Genomic DNA, 16,987 nt, shown 5'->3' on the forward strand with positions numbered 1-16,987 from the left:
CTTTCCCATGCTTGCGAATGTTCATCTATATTAAATTAATTGTTCAATTATATGAGAACTGGCTTGAGCGTTTGATGTCCAATGTATAAATATTTTTCAACAACGTTTTGCAATGTAGTAAGAAAGCTCCGCTTTTAAAATTACTTATTTTCATTCTGTTGGAGATACCGTGCGGAGTAGGCCCTTCCGGCCCAACCAGCTTCTCTGCCGAACAACCCATCTAATAATCCTAGCCTAATCACAGGGCAATTTACAATTCCCAATTAACCTACTAACCCTCATCTCTGTAAAAGGTGCGAGGAAACCCACGCAATCACGGGGAGATCGTGCAAACTCCTTACAGACGGCGCCAGAATTGAACTCCGAACTCCAGAACACCCCTGACTGTAATAGTATCGCGCTAACCGCTACGCTACTGTGGCACCCCAAACGTCACAGGAAGCGTCGTTTATTGTTTCTTTTGTACTATGAAGAGTCCCATCTTTCCTTCAAGTACAGCTAGGCATTCTTTAAAATCTCTCTAAGATAAAACTGGCTTCAGGTTTGTGCACTGCTATTTAATTGGCAGGTCTGTCTATTTGAACTATAAAAGAGAAAAACATATATAACTACAACGAGTATGGCAACGCATAACTTTTGCGATAAGTAACCACGATTTCTTGGAAAGGTTTAGGCTTAAAGACCAGCATTCTGCGTAGCGATGTAGGTTGAGGGATTCACGAGGTATGCCCAAGTAAAGTTGTTGAGAGGGATAATAAGTCAGCCGCGATGAAATGGGGTCATAGAGCACTGCAGCACAGAAACAGACATTAGTCCCAACTTTGCGTGCTGAAATCTTAATCTGCTTTGTCCCATCGACCTGCGCCCGGTCTTCATACCCCAACCATACATGTACCTATCCAAATTTATCTTAAATGCTAAAATCGAACCCGCGTTCACCACTTCCGCTGACAGATCGTTCCACTCTCGCACCACCCTCTGAGTGAAGAAGTTTTCCCCTCAGGTTCCTCTTAAATATTTCACTTTCCACCCTTAACCCATGACCTCCAGTTCTAGTCTCCAAACTCAGTGGGGAAAGCCTGCTTGCGTTTACCTTGTCTACACCGCTCATAATGTTGTGCATTCTGGGGAATACAGTTCCAGACCATTCAATCATTCTTGACCGCTCAGGTACTCCAATCCTGGCAACATCCTTGTAAATTTTCTCTGTTTTCTTTCAATCTTATTTACATTTTTCCTGTAGGGAAGTGGCCAAAACTGCACACGGTACGCCAAATCAGGCCTCACCAACGTCTCATACAACTTCAACATAACATCCCATCTCTCGTAATAATACTTCGATCTATGAAGGCCAATGTGCCAAAAAGTTTTCTATAGGGCCCTCATTCCCCTACGCTCTAGGGAAAATGGCGGCGCAGTCTCCCATGTCCTTTAGTTAGGCGGTTGAGCAAGAACGGAACGTGGTAGATGGAATGTTGTGGCATTTACTTCACCATGTAATCCGGACTAAGGGTAGTTTCGTATCCGTCTACTGGCTATCGAAGACATTTTCAAGTAAACCCTTAATTATACGACTTATGTGAGAGGACGGTCGTGAGGAGGAATTGCTTTAGCCAGGTTGTGAAGATTTTGTGGAATTCATTGCCACAGACGGCTGCGGAGGTCAAGTTAGTGGGCATATTTAAAGCGGAGGTTGATCGGTTCTTGATTAATCAGGACGTCAAAGGTAATGTAGAGAAGTCAGGAGAATGGGGTTGAAGGGGTGACTAAATCAGCAGTGACTGAATTCTGCGCCCGTGTCTCATAGCGTTATGTTTAGTTAAGCGTCGGTGTTGAGCAGGACGTGGCAGATAGAACATACGGTAATTTGAGGCATTTGGTTCTCGACGTTGATCGGAAAAATGGAAAAAACAGAAGCATTTGAAAAGCAAAAAGGTCTGGAATTGTGGCCCTCAGATAGACTTACATGTCTCCTGCTACGACCGCATCTGAGAGTTGCACGGAGGTGTAGCAAAGGAACTTCGGAAACAAATTATACACCAGGCTTATTAAAGTGGGATTAAAACATACAAACACGTCGCTGCCGCTGTGAAGGGCCTTGGCGACACCACGATTAGCCTCTGGGCTACCTGAACACGGTAACAGTGAGGGCTTACAGAACTGCTTCCTCGGCTGAGGGCATTGTCAGACTACACCCACCTTACGTAGAGTTTAAGATTAAAGATGAAACAGGGTCCTGAAAGGACAGGTGGTGTTGGAAGATGGGAGTAGTGTTTGTGGAGGGAATGAGGAATTAACCGGATCCGCCGGGTTGAGCAACTCGCGCATACAACCTAAAAATAAGGATCCGACTATTTCAAACGAAGCTAAGTGACCTGACCCGAGTAGTTGTGAATCTGTGGATGTGGGTGCTTAGCTTTCGAGTTGTTCAAAGCGGTCAATGCCCTCTTCTCATGACTACCTCCAGGGAGGAGGTACAGGAGCGTGAAGACACATAGTCAACGTTTTAGGAACAGCTTCTTCGCCTCCGCCATCAGATTTCTGAATGGACAATGAACCCAAGAACACTACCTCGCTAATTTACACTATCCATCTAGAGATCTATCTATTTATCTATCTATCTATTGATTCATTGATTGTGATACAGCGCGGAATAGACCCTTCCGGCCCTTCGAGCCGCGCCGCCCAGCAGCCCCCGATTTAACTTTAGCCTAACGGGACAATTTAACTCACTGACCGGTAGGAAACCAGAGCATCTGAGGGGAAAGCACGCATTCCACGGGGAGAGCATACAGACTCCTTACTGATATTGTCGGAATTCAAGTCCGAATTCCCATTTCCCGAGCTGTAATAGCGTTGCGCTAACAGCTACGCTACGGTAGCGCCCACATATATTAAATAGGTATTGTAATTCTTGCCGATAAACTCTTGTCGGGCTTCTAGCCGGGTACAGGTAATGCAATATTTATTAAGTTCGATATATTTCTTTTAGTGGTTTATAGTTTATTTCATGTACTGCTGCCGCAAAACAGAAAATTTCACGACAAAAACTGCGATAATAAATCCGTTCCAGATTCAGAGATCGATAGACATTTTTATATTTAGGGGATCTGGGATTTGGAGAACTCTGCCTTGGATGGTCCCAAGGCCTGGCTGCGAAAGGAGGAGGATTGGACATGGGGCTCGCAACCCCACCCCGTCGAAACCCAGTGCTGCAGAAGCGCCAGAAAAAAAACTCCAAATACTTCCTCCCTGGGAGAGGGTTCACCAACCTTGAAAGACTGAGAGACTAGCCTCTGCCCCAGGACAGCAGTAAAGGGAAGAAGAAGAAGAAGAAGAAGAAGAAGAAGAAGAAGAAGAAGAAGAAGAAGAAGAAGAAGAAGAAGGAGGAGGAGGAGGAGGAGGAGGAGGAGGAGGAGGAGGAGGAGGAGGAGGAGGAGGAGGAGGAGAAGGAGGAGGAGAAAATTTGGAGAGGGAGTGGTGGTCAAATTCAGATAATACAGCCTGTCGAGGAGTGCCCGCTAGAGTAATACAGCATGGAAACAGGCCTTTCGGCCCAACTCGTCCATGCTGGCCACAATGCCTAACGGCCAAACCAAGCAAATTCCATTTGTTGCTCGTTACCCTGCTGTTCTTTATATTTGGGAATGCCCGTTCCACTGAGATTGGGGCTGCGAACTGTTTGAAGGGCGGACCAAGCACAACGGGCCGAATGGTCTGCGGCTCCTATTTCTCAAGTTCCTATCGCCTACTAATTGTATGATTTGTAGTTTTAATGTAGTTATTGCATATAAATATAGATAAAAATAGTATCCAGTTTTGTGGGAAACCAGATATCTTACTAATAGCGTGAAACCGTATTTTAAAGTAGGATTTTTAAACGTTATTTAAACTTCAGATGCGACAAAAACAGGGGAAAATGTTGTTTTCACTCAGTTACAATTAATAAAACTGAGTCTACAGTATTGTTCAATTTTTTTGTGTAAATCTGTATCATTTAAAAGCATTCCGCCAACAACTGTATTGCCGGGCTCCAGAAAGCACGATTCTTGAATAATACAGAGCACAATGTCAAACCCGGGACTTTGACATACTTCCCTCGCAGTAAAAATATTTGTGGAAAATTTCGATCTTTTTCTCTGGAAACCGTGAAACGTTACCCATTACATAATCAATATGAATGCAGTATACCAGCGTCAACAACATCAAACACAACGGAAACAATTTGCCTGTGTCAAAGTAGGAACGATTGAAATACACTATTCGCGTTTTTATTCAACTCGGCGTCCGGAAGTTTATTTTTTAAAGCTGTAACACAAACAAATCTGCAAAGCTTGTTTACACATTTGCCAATGTTTGTGTAAAGACTCGGTTCTACTTTATGCTATCATTTAACTAATTATTATCATGCGAGCGATTATTATCCTAAATCAGCACAAAATATAGACGGGTATATGAGAAAATTTTCAAGATTCAAACTTCAAGATCGCTTAATGTCACTTCCAGTACACGAGTGTAAAGAAGAGTGAATGAACTGTTGCTCCGGATCCGATGGAGCACACAAATAAAGAGAATCAGATTTAACGAGCAGGACAATTTAAGAAAAAAACGTAATGTAAATAAATAAGATAGTTTATATACATAGATTGATTGTATGTCTATAAAGTTATCGCTAGGCACATGAGTGTCTGTACGTAAGGGGACTCAGACAGGAAATGATAAAGTAGAGGTGGTGGGGTGGGTTAGTAGGTGGAGGTGTTGATCAGCCGTACTGCTTGGGGAAAGTAACTGTTTCTGAGTCTGGTGGTCCTGGTGTGGGTGTTATGAAACCTCTTCCCTGATGGGAGAGGGGCAAACTGTCCACCAGCAGGGTGGGTGGGATCCTTCATGAAATTACTGGCTTTTTTTCAGGCTCCTCTCTACATACATGTCCTTGATGGCAGGTAGGCCAGCTTCAAATAATAATTTCGATTAGAAGTACTAAACGTTGTGGACAGGATATTAGCAGACACTTAGCAATAGTTCGTGCTATTAAATAGGGCAACGCGTGCACACAGAAACACACAATGTTGGAGGAACTCAGCAGTTTCTTGTGTTTATATATACCTATAAATGTATTTAGTTTGATTAATCGCTGTATGTACTAACTATTCTACTATCAGCGCTGAACTAGCTTGGTAGCTGTGGACTCACTTTCAGGGATTTATTGTTCATGTGTTGTGTATTATTTGTTTACTTTTTTATTGTTTGCACGAGTTGTTTTCTTTTTCCGCACATCGGATGTTTGACGGTCTTTGTTGCGTGGGTTCTGTTGTGTTTCATTGCTTTGTGGCAAGGAGATTAATCTCAAGGTTGTATACGGTATACATACTTTGATAATAAAGGTACTTCGAATTTTGAAAATTTGAACTTTGAACTTCGATGTTAACAGCAAGAACGCGGACAACAAGGTTCCCCTGTACTTTCGCAGAGCGAAAGAAATAAAAAGATTGAAAGAACGTTTCATTAGTATAACAAACTTTTTCCTATATGTTTTGGATAGTTGATTTACCGGTGATAAATATTTTGCAGCAATTTGAAATATATCAAGAACGGGTTGCATCTTTAATACACACACCTATGCACTGGTACGGTCTCTTGAATCAGAATCAGGTCGTGAACCGTGCTGTTATACGGCAGCACTTCAGTAGATTGCAATACATAATTTTGAAACTATAGATTACAATAAAAATATGAAAAAGTAGTGTAAAAAGAGAGCAAAATAGTGAGATAATGTACATGTTTAGTTGCGCATTCAGAAATCTGCTGGCGGAGAGGAAGAAGCTGTTTCTGAAACATTGAGAGAAACATTGGAAGTCTGTCTCGAGGCTCCTGTACCTCATCCTTGATGGAAGTAATGAGAAGGGTGATGGGGGTCTTTAATGACGAGTGCCGCCTTTTTGAGGCATGGCCTTTTGAAGGTGTCCTCTATGGTTTAATCTCCGATCACTTCTACTGAGACTCATTAGCACTCCGTAAGTGGGCGAACAGGACATGTTACATTCCCTGTTGACATCAATTGTTAAATAAGGGAACCATGGAATGCAGACGAAGTAAACATGGCGAGAGGTGTCTCCGTCTGAAAATTCAAGTTTAGCACCGAGAAGGGGGTGAACAAGTTATTCAGTATTCAAAGTTAAAGTAAATTTATTATCAATGTACATAGATGGCACCAAATACAGTACTACCCTGAGATCCATTAGAGAGTTTTGTCCAGCAACTCACCAACACACGCATATTTAATTATTTAGTGAAAACGGCAGGTCACTCATCCACTAAATTATTAGCGGTCATTAATATAAGTGAATGCCTGCGAGAAAATGAACATCGGCGTCGTATATATTGATATTTACATACGCACTTCGATAACAAATTTACTGAGAACTTCGAACTTTTAGAAAACTTTCCCAAGTACCGTAATTAACCTCAAATAATAACTATTGCCCTTCTCTCGAGCGACTTTCAGGTGCAAATATAGCACAAAGTAATTTTCCAAATTATTGAAGTGATAAGAATTTATTTTAAAATTTGGCATCGCGTTTAATTACGGGAAGAAATGGTGAATGGTATCTCCGTTATTGTCCAATACCAATCAACATGAGTTTGTATTCCAGGCGCCGAATTTGTAAGATGAATTTTAGGACAGCACTCTGGTTAGAGCAAGTTAATACTTCCACTTACTAATTCTCAATCACAGTGCGATGATAAATAAAGTTGCAGCGAATAAAGGCGCAGTTCGAAAGTGTTCAACTCGAATACGGTAATGTGGTTACTGATACGCGAAGTAACAGTAACTTATTCTCATAATCAGGTCAAATATCAATGCCATGTGCCGTGAAATACTTGGTTTTGCGGTCGCAGTGCATTGCAACACATTATAGAAAGGTATAAATTACAATTAAGAAATATATATTAAAATAAATAAGTGGTGCAAGAAGAAAACAAAAAATACTTAAGTAGTGTACATGGGTTCATTTTCCATTCATAAATCGGTTGGTGTTGGTGAAAAAGCTGTTCGTAAAACGTGGATTGTGTGTCTTCATGCTCCTGTACCTCCTGATGGTAGCGATGGGAAGAGGGCAAGTCCTGGGTGAAAGGGGGCCCTTAATGATGGATACTGCCTTCTTTTTAAGATGTCATCGATGCTGAGGTGGCTAAAAATTATATATATATATATATAAAATTTATTTAAAATTAAATAAGTAGTGTATGAAGAAAAAAAGCTGAGGATTGGAGGCTCACGACTCAGAGAATTATCTGCAGTGTGTGCTAGATAATACCCCAATCTACAACCGTGGATGTGTACAGTTCCCATATTAATAAGGAAAAACAAATAAGTACAAATCGACTCGTTTTCAAGTTATCTTTTAAAAATGATTTCGTGGAGATACCCTTGCTAGATATATCTAAAATAATGGCGACCCCTGGGTTGCATTAGCTTGTCTCCAATTTAGTGCGGTATCGTGCGAAACGTCCAATTATTTTAATGCACTATTCACTAGACATCCATTAGGATTTTATATCCCAGTGATCTGTCACTGTGAACCATATTAACTATACACGCCAACAACATTTCGTTACGCAAATTTAGATTGCCTCCTTTTACAATTATTTCAATTAGATAAATTCGTTCGGTTACGTGATTAATTTTAATATACGTCTTTATTCAAAGTAGGAATAGAACATTAACATAAATATCACGCAAATGTGTTGACGCTTTTGGCAAATGTTATCAGTAAGTTATCTGTGCATAATTTATTGTTAATGGTTACAATTTTCAGAACGAACTTCGTGAAGAGAGTAGTACAGAAAACTGTATTACTTCGCGCTGTGAACTCTACCATTGTCGTTTATGGATAAATGCGATTCTCAGCGGCAGACGTTTCCAATAAGAAACTTACTTACTAGACAGAGTAGCAAAATTACTAATAACCAGTCTGACGATTACTACACAGTGGATAACGCTCCTAAAACGAAACTGATCATGTTGGGCTATTGCTTAACATTTGGTTTCTGTAGATCACTTCGCATGTCAATAGTGCTGCAAATCCCTGATACAGGTAAAATTATCAAACTTAACTTGAAAATTGATTAGGAAAAATAAAAATAGATAGTTACTGACTCTTTTTCGCTGGACAAGTTAACGTTAATTATTAGAAAACACAGCGCGATTAATTAAGTATAGCAGCGGAAGCACAGATTGGTTAACTCTCAAAATCTTTTTAATATATTCCAAAGAAGTTGGCCCAATTTGTGTTACTCAATGTAAAGAGATTATGCTGTATTTACTTAAAGATTCCTTAAAACAACCTGCTGTACATCACATGTTAATTAACATCAGTTTTCGCGACTAAACTTGGTCAAACGTTTTTCATTGTGAATTTAGTTTTGTTTTAGAAGTTGCAATAATTTTCCCCCAGTTCCGTATCAATATTCTTGGTTAATATCAACCCTGACATCATTAAACGTGCTTAATAAAAACAAGTTAATTGTAAGTAATAGAACCGGCTGCTGATGGGCCATAGAAGAATTGGAACTCCTCTGTGCTTTGAAAATTCCATCTGTCCTACAAATTAATCGATAAGGTACAATCAAAACTTATGATTAAACCAAGTATTGCTTCAAGCGTTGACCAATAAAACGAAATATATAGAGGTTGAGTCTATAGAACAATATAATCATTAAAAAAATGAACGAAAGCAACTAAATCGTACAGTTTTGCTACAAATAGAATTTTGACTTTCTCTTATTGCATTCCAAGCAATAGCACTTTTTTATTTCCTTTAAATATAAATTATCTGAATGTCGGGGAAGAGTTCAATTATACAAACAGTTTGCCGAGTATTTCTTACAGGGTATTCCGTAAACTGTTTTTAAACAATCGCTTGGTGCGTTTAATTACAATGTTAATGATCAAATAATCGCATTAACCTAGAAGAGCAAGGCAACAGTTAAAATCAGAATCAGAATCAGGTTTATTATCACTGACATATGTCGTGAAATGTGTTGTTTTGCAGCAAAATATACTATAAATTAAAATAAGAAATGTATATATATTCATAAAATAAAATAAACAGTGCAAAAAGATATATATATATATATATATATATATATATATATATATATATATATATATAGAGAGAGAGAGAGAGAGAGAGAGAGAGGAGAGAGAGAGAGAGAGAGAGAGAGAGAGAGAGAGATGCTGCTTTACAATTGCTCTGCAGTTCTTTCCACCAAATGAAACTATTATTAATGTACCAACAGGCAAACAAATTCATTATCTAGGAAGTTGAAACCACTGGGTTTCTGAAATGCTCAGCGATGTCGAAGATTGCTTTCAAAAGAGTTTTAAGCAGAGGTAGATTTAACTCTATGAGGGCCAACCAGTGTGGAAAGCGTCAAAGAGTGCCAAAATTCGGTGTGGTGGGGGGGGGGGGGGGGGGTCGGTCGTCCCTTGCAAATTAACCCAACGAAGACTGGGTGATTTGGTTTTCCCATTCATTCTGTAACAGCACGACAGCCAGAGAGCGAATGTTGCGGTTTCTATGCAGGGCTGCTTGATTTCTTGAGGAGTGGAAACACTATTGAAAGAGCGACTAGTAATACTACCTCGTGGTCCACTATGCGTCTTGAATAAACATGACAATAATAATCACGTCCCTTGAATTCTTCTGGTGAACCGAGGTAATGTAGCACTGTCATAATGCAGGCAAACGACTGCCGAACGGCAAATGTGAAAGAGTTATGAACACTTCAGTTATTTAAAAGCCGAGTCTAAATCAAGATACGGCTATCATGGTGGTTTTGGATGTAAACGATCTGAATAGACATGAAGGTTCATATACTTCTTATACTTAAAACGGGGAATATTAGTTACGATGTAGGCTGGTGTAGTTACTGGGAGTTTGTCCACTTTCAGCCAGTGCTTATAAATACCCTACTTATAAATAACAATTATTAAAATTTTAAAAAATAGAAAATAATTGCGATATCGCCCAGGACATGCCCTCTTCTCATGGCTGCCATCAAGGAGGAAACACAAACAACGTTTTAGGAACAGCATCTTCCCCTCCGCCATCAGATTTCTGAATGGACAATGAACTCATGTACACTACCTCAGTATGATTATTATTATTATTATTGCACTATTTATTATATATGTCTGTATATACCTTATTGTAATTTATAGTTTTTATTATGTTTTGCAATGTACATAATTCTGATTCTGAAATATAACATGGAACTAAGATAATGCATAGCCCACGTATTAAAACAAAAAGACCGTTTAATATATTACTGAGAATTGTTAATTCCCTAACTTTTGCATCTCGATATCCAAGCAATTGCACCCGTGGAATTTTGTTTCAACAACTTTCTCGAAGTTGGATAATAATTAAAGCAGGGTTTGATTATAATTCGCCATTAATTTGAAACCTACGTGTAACCATTTAATCCCTGTTTCGGATATCTACTTTAACCCGTTACTCGCTGAAACATAAAAACAAAAAAAAACCAACACGATAATATCAAGGTTTAGAATGGATAGTGGAGAGTGAAACTTTTTTTTTGATGAAACAATAGATCAGTCAATTATTAGTGAAGCTGAACAATCGCAAACTTTTCATTTTGAGCTGAATGAATCTCACTAGGAAGTAAAACGCTTTGCGAGATTAAATGTTCAAGGCACACATGGCAAGCCAGACTTTGAAACCGCAGCTCCAGATGTAATACAGCTTTGCATTCAGGCCAAATCAACTGCAGCTTGTGCCTCCTTTTGTAAAGGACAATACAAAGATTTTATGCGTAGCTGCCTTTCAACAAAGATACCTCACGCCAAATATTGTCTCCATTGCTTAGCCTTTTAACAATGACTTTTTCTTCCGTCCTGGAAATAAAAAAGTTTAGAACTGCAACCGTAGAAATCTGTCTTCTGCCTTTGAAACAACCCAAAACATCATTTATTCAACTTATATTTCGGGGAGTCGGGGGGGGGGGGGGAACACTCAAAACCATCAAGAATGTCGATCACTTTTTTGGACTGAACAGTGTTATGCAGATCTAATAAGGCCATGGCTTTTTAAAAAATTTCTTTAACTATTTAAGGGTAACCCATCAGCAATTTAAGCAGGAAAGTGATCAGTTATGTTTGATTTCATTACAGGTAATAGAATACTTTCTTTTAACCAGAAATTAGTTGGGCATGCTGGCGAATAGTGCACTACAGTTGACAGAAAGAATTTGCAAGAGTAATCGATCCAAAACATGTTTTCTTCTCTCTCTCTTTCTCTGTTATCGTCTACGAGTTACTGATTAAAAAGTAGAATGAAAGGTTGGGAATCCTGACGGTGAAAAGTTGCTCTGCACTTTCAATGTTTGTGGAATGAATATAATGTCTGAACAGTAAGGAAAAGCACGCAGATTGCAAAGCACAAATAAGATTCTGGACGCAGAGAAAGTTAAATACATATATTTTATTTAATAAACCTCGCGTTGATCGTTAGTCAGATAGGAAAAGGAAGGTGGGCTTTATTCCCTCAAAGCAAGGGTACATCAGTTAATTACGTTTGACGTATTTTATATTCTGCCCCGCTACCATCGCAAATGTTTTCACTTAAAAGGACAATTCTTACATTTAAATGCTGCGTTATCTATTGTGGTCGTTTTTAAATGATCACCACCTCCAGCAGCGGTTTTAATCAATTAATCTGTTAACAAACAGTTTTCTTCAAGAAAGCGAGGGCCAATTAAATCGAGCAATGTTACACTCTAAAGTATGATTGCAAAGGAACACTGTGCACTTACCGTGGGCCAGTTCGTACAGTTTGGGCTGCCTTTAATTTTTAGTTCTTCATGGCGGTGCTAGCACACAGATGCATATATGGTCTGACTGTTTGTAAGTAACGCTGGCATGGGGTCTGCGGCAAACTGAGCTCAATCAATACCCAGTGCACTCACATGCCAGATGGTTTGTAGAGAACCAAATCAAACATTTCAGATCGACCCACAAGCACTCATTTTGTCTTTGACTTTAAGGCATTCTTTTCTAACGCTGGTCTCGGTGCTGTTAACGCTCAAATCAGATTTTTAAAACCACAATTGAAACAAAATGTAATTAGAAAATTCACAAAATTACAACTCTTTAAATCAAAATTTAAATGCGTGGTAGTCATATTTCGCGTAAGGTATCCCATGCGATGCAACTAAGGCCTGTAGTGAATGTGGACATTAATCAGTCCAATGGTGATTTTACCAAGAAGCATTTCACTGTATCTAAAATGTGGTTAGGTAATAGTTAATTCTTTACTTGCTTTAACATTTAAAACAAATAGTAAGATGTTTCCAGCAACAATTTTACTGTTCTGTAGCATTTAGCCTGTTTGATTGAAGCAACACACCTGCTGACCCAACACATCGACTGTATTCTTTTCCATAGATGATGCCTGGCCTGCTGAGTTCCTCCAGCATTTTGTGTGAGTGTGTGTTTCTTGGATTTCCAGCATCTGCAGATTTTCTCTTGTTTGCACCTGAGATACAGTACTAAGTTTCCCTTTTAGATGTTAAATAACCTGTTATTTATTCCCCAGCACTTCTTGATTTTCTTCTTCCTTCAGACATCGCTATTTACCGATTATTCCTTGCTAAATATTCCCATTGTTCGACAGTTATCTTTACATTAAACAGGAGTCGATTTAAAAACTGTTATATTAATCAAGACACAAGGGATTCTGCAGATGCTGGAAATCCAGAGTCACGCACGCACAATGCTGGAGGAACTCTGCAGTTCAGGCAGCATCTGTAGAGAGGAATTGATCAGGACTCTTATCATGAAGGGACCGAAACGTCGGCAGTGTGTTCTCTTCTGTAGATGCTGCCTGGCCCGCTGAGTTCCTGCAGCATTTTGCGTGTGTATTAATCAAGGCAATGTCTCGAAATAATTCAGCGGTGTTGGTAATTTATCGTTAAGCTCACAACCACCATTTACATTTAATGGAATGATTATTTAAACAAATCCAACTTTATTGGCTACATGCTAATTCTTCTGAATCAGGTTGAATGTCATTGATATACTGTATGTCGTGAAATAAATCGTTTTGCGGCAGCAGTACATTGTAATAAATAATTTAAAATATATAAATTACAATCAGGTATATCTATATAAATTAAATTAAATAAGCAGTGCAAAAAGAAAAAAAAGAAAAATAGTGAGGTAGAGTACATGGGTTTACTGTCCATTTAGAAATCTGATAGCTGTGAGGAAGAAGCCATTTCTAAAATACTGAGTTTGTGTCTTCAGGCTCCTGTACCTCCTCCTTTACCGGTAGCAATGAGAAGCGGGCATGTCCTGAGTGACGGGAATCTTTAATGACAGATACAGCCTTTTCCACTTCAAATTAAGAACCCTCACAACTATATAATATAAAGTTATATTATAAATAATAAAAATACATTATATTATTATTGCTGCCTTTTACTTTTTTTCTCAGCTCAAGCTGGTAAAAGCTGAGATACAGCTAAGCACACTTATTTCTCAATTGCTAGGAACTTTCGAACTACTCTGGTGGTGTATTGCATTGTGGCTTTCTGAAGAATTCATAGATATTGCTGTGTAGCCCTAATTGTTTAATGTGGTGTAGCGTAGTGACTTTGGGATTATACCAGTTGTAGATATTAGCATTGGGATACTGTATTGTTGTTGTTGTTATTATTATTATCATTATTATTATATTATTATTATTATTATAGAAATAATGCAGCAAGTTGGGTGCTCAGGTTAAACGCGTCGGAAACCTGTTTATGTTAGCAGTGCTGACTTTTTCACTCCAGTCTATCGGATCGCGCTCTGTTCGGAGACGATGTGCTTAAAGTAGAGGGAGAGGGAGAGGGAGAGGGAGAGGGAGAGAGGGAGGGAGGGAGGAGAGAGAGAGAGGAGAGAGAGAGAGAGAGAGAGAGAGAGAGAGAGAGAGAGAGAGAGAGAGGCGGTGAGAAGAGATTGAGACTGTGTGTGTGTGTGAGAGAGAGAGTGAGACAGAGGGGGAAGAGATTGCGAGAGAAAGGGTATGTGTGTGGGTGTGTGAGAGAGAAAGAGGGACGCAGGAGTGTGTATAGATGTGAGGTGGGTAATTAGGAAAACAAATGAGATTTTGTGACGAAAGGGAAAGGAGGGAATACAGACACGGAGATGGGAATGGATAACGAGAGGGTTAAATGTAGAGATAGAATGGAAAACGGAGATTAAGGAGAGAAAATGCAAGCATGTTATTATAGACGCTCTGTGTAGAATACAGACTATGATCAAAATGAAGAGGGAATTGAGAAATGTATTGAAATTGAGAGAGAGCCCGTGGTGGAGGCTCTTTTAAATCAGAGAGGGTATGATGGTGAAGAGAAAAGAAATGTGGTGAATGAGAAAGAGGAAGTCAGAGAGATGAAGAGGGAGAGAAGGAAAGGTGTGGGGATAGGACTCAAAATATGTTAAAAGCTGGTAAACAAAGAGTATCGAAATAAGCAACTCTGAGTGAGAAAAAACGACATGGGGTGTGAAAATAAGTTGTTCGGTTAGAGGGGATAATCTTTTCACTTTTAGCGTAACGATAATTACCACTCAGCAACTAATTGTTTACGCCGTTGAAAGGCCACGATTAACAAACAAAATTCCTGGCTGACAGACTGAAGACATGAAATGTGGGTGGGCTTATATAATGAAACAGATCTAACTTTTTGCCCCGCTTAACCACAAAAGCATTTGGATGCACAGCACATTGGCACAGCTAATAAACTGCTACTGTGGAGTTCATCATAAAAAGTTAGTCTGTCGTAATGTCTTCTCTTCCCTAGCGCGTGATTTTGAAGTAAGTCCAAACACGGTGACTGACGGCCACCGTCTAACAAGCGGTACTGAAATCTTTTTCAGATCAGATAAATTGTTCGATTGCTTCGGATCAGTCCTCTGAACGGAACAGGTACTCCTTACAACTTACCCAGTTTCTTATAAGTTTGCCAGCAGCTGATAGTCAGGGGAGGGATATTTATCCGTCAGACCCCGCTGCTCTTTGACAGACGATCAAAAGAAACTAGGTCACGCATTTCAAGCACTTTTCCAGCCCCTGTCCTTAATTACTGCCCCTCAAACAATGGACACATCTGCGCAACCACCCCCACCTTCCCTGCAAAGTCAAAATCTAGAGCAGAAAGGATAAATAAGGATACTCTGCTACGTTTTGTACTAAACCTATTTTTAAAAATTAAACAAACTAACATAATACATTAAAATAAATTCAAATAACACGAATAATCTGATTCACACAAACTATGGACTCACTTTCAAGGATTTTACAACTCATGGTCTCGATATTTATTGCTAATCTATTTATTATTATTTTGATTTTTTCTATCTATTTTTGTATTTGCACAGTTTGTTGTCTTTTGCACATTGATTGTTTGTCCGTCTTTGTTATGTGTGGATTTTCATAGATTATGTTCTTTTTTAAATCTACTGTGAATGCCTGCAAGAAATTGAATCTCAGGCCGCTATGTGGTGATATATACTTACAGTACTTTGATAATACATTTACTTTGAACTTCGAACATTTTAAGATTGCTATTTTCTCTTAATCACAGTTGTGCATAAATGTAAAGAAACTGATATTTTATGCTTACAAAATAAATATAAGATTTTATTTATACGGCATTCGCTTATTTTTCGAGACTAGTCTAGACTTGCAGATTATCAGTAAAAAGTTACTTAGTAATTTAAAGTTGATCTGACATCTCATTCTAATTTACATGCCTCATATCTGGTCCAAAGTGCTTTTCTAAAAGAAGCTTTCTACATGACAGCAACACATAAAATAATAAAATAATAAAGATCAAAACTGGACCCGTGACCTCTACAATAAATAGCAACGGTCAACTCAAACACAAGAGATTCTGCAGATGCTGGAAACCTACACGCACACACAAAATGTTGGAGGAACTTAGCAGATCAGGTAGAATTTATGGAGAGGAATAAACAGTCGACATTTCTAGGCGAGACCCTTCATCAGGACTCAAACACGAAACAGTCAACATGTTTTTTTTTAATCAGAAAACTTATTGTGTATATTTGCTTAACATTTCGAGGCGAGTTGTCAGTCCGAACACTGGAAATAAACGATTCATCTGCATTGATTCCTTGGAACTGTGGTGCGCCGTGTTGTCTGCAGACATTATTAAAATAGTTTTCTATATATTTACAATACAGAAAGGAATTCTATCCACTAAGTAACACAAAATGCTGGAAAATGCACAGATTGATTTGCGAATGCGCTCTGGCATAACGTTGAAGTCCACACTCAACTAAAAGTAATCAATCTAAGTTTTTTTTAAAAAAAGGGGGAACATTGCACTATATTGAATTAACTGTGATGTTCATGTTTTTGGTTGAACATGAATATTTCCGAAAGGAGAGATATCTATTCAACCATCTCGGATTGCACCGAAATTAGTAGCTGTAAGTATATGCCTACGCTTCTAAATATTGATCAAAATAGTTTTCAGAAGAATTAAATATTTAGTGACAAATCTTAATACATGGGTTTTGCCTTGCATTTGAATGAATTAACTTACTATAACTTCAATTGCAACAATTGTCAGTTTAAACAAAATAAATTCGTGATTTAAAAATAAACAATATTTGGTTTAGAATCTCAAAAATTATTTCGAATTAGATGACTTGCTTGATCGGTAGGAAAACAACTCTTAGAAGAGAATAAGAAAACACTGACTTACTTAGAACCCGGAAGTTAATATTGCTTGGGAAAAAATGCTAAGGTCGTTGGCGCGGTGATGCGGACTCCTGTGGAAAGCTGTGGTGCTGCTGTTGGGGTAGGGAGGGAGGGGGCAGGGGGTGTGGATTTGTTGTAAGTGGGGAGGGGGTGCTGAGGGGGTGGAAGGGCGAGAGGCAGATTGT

General features: G+C 38.9%; 1 long non-coding RNA gene across 4 annotated transcripts in view; it reads right to left on the bottom strand.

Annotated features, from left to right (window-relative positions):
* Positions 1-16,902, bottom strand: part of LOC140737638 (uncharacterized) — a 69,491-nt gene extending 52,589 nt beyond the window's left edge. For all 4 annotated transcript variants that reach the window (XR_012101207.1, XR_012101209.1, XR_012101208.1 and 1 more), the window contains exon 1: positions 16,807-16,902. This is a non-coding gene — a long non-coding RNA (uncharacterized lncRNA). The remainder of the gene's footprint in view (positions 1-16,806) is intronic.
* Between the last annotated feature and the right edge of the window lie 85 nt (positions 16,903-16,987).

This window comes from Hemitrygon akajei, chromosome 13 (assembly GCF_048418815.1).
Source record: "Hemitrygon akajei chromosome 13, sHemAka1.3, whole genome shotgun sequence".
NCBI classification, from domain to species: Eukaryota; Metazoa; Chordata; class Chondrichthyes; order Myliobatiformes; family Dasyatidae; genus Hemitrygon; species Hemitrygon akajei.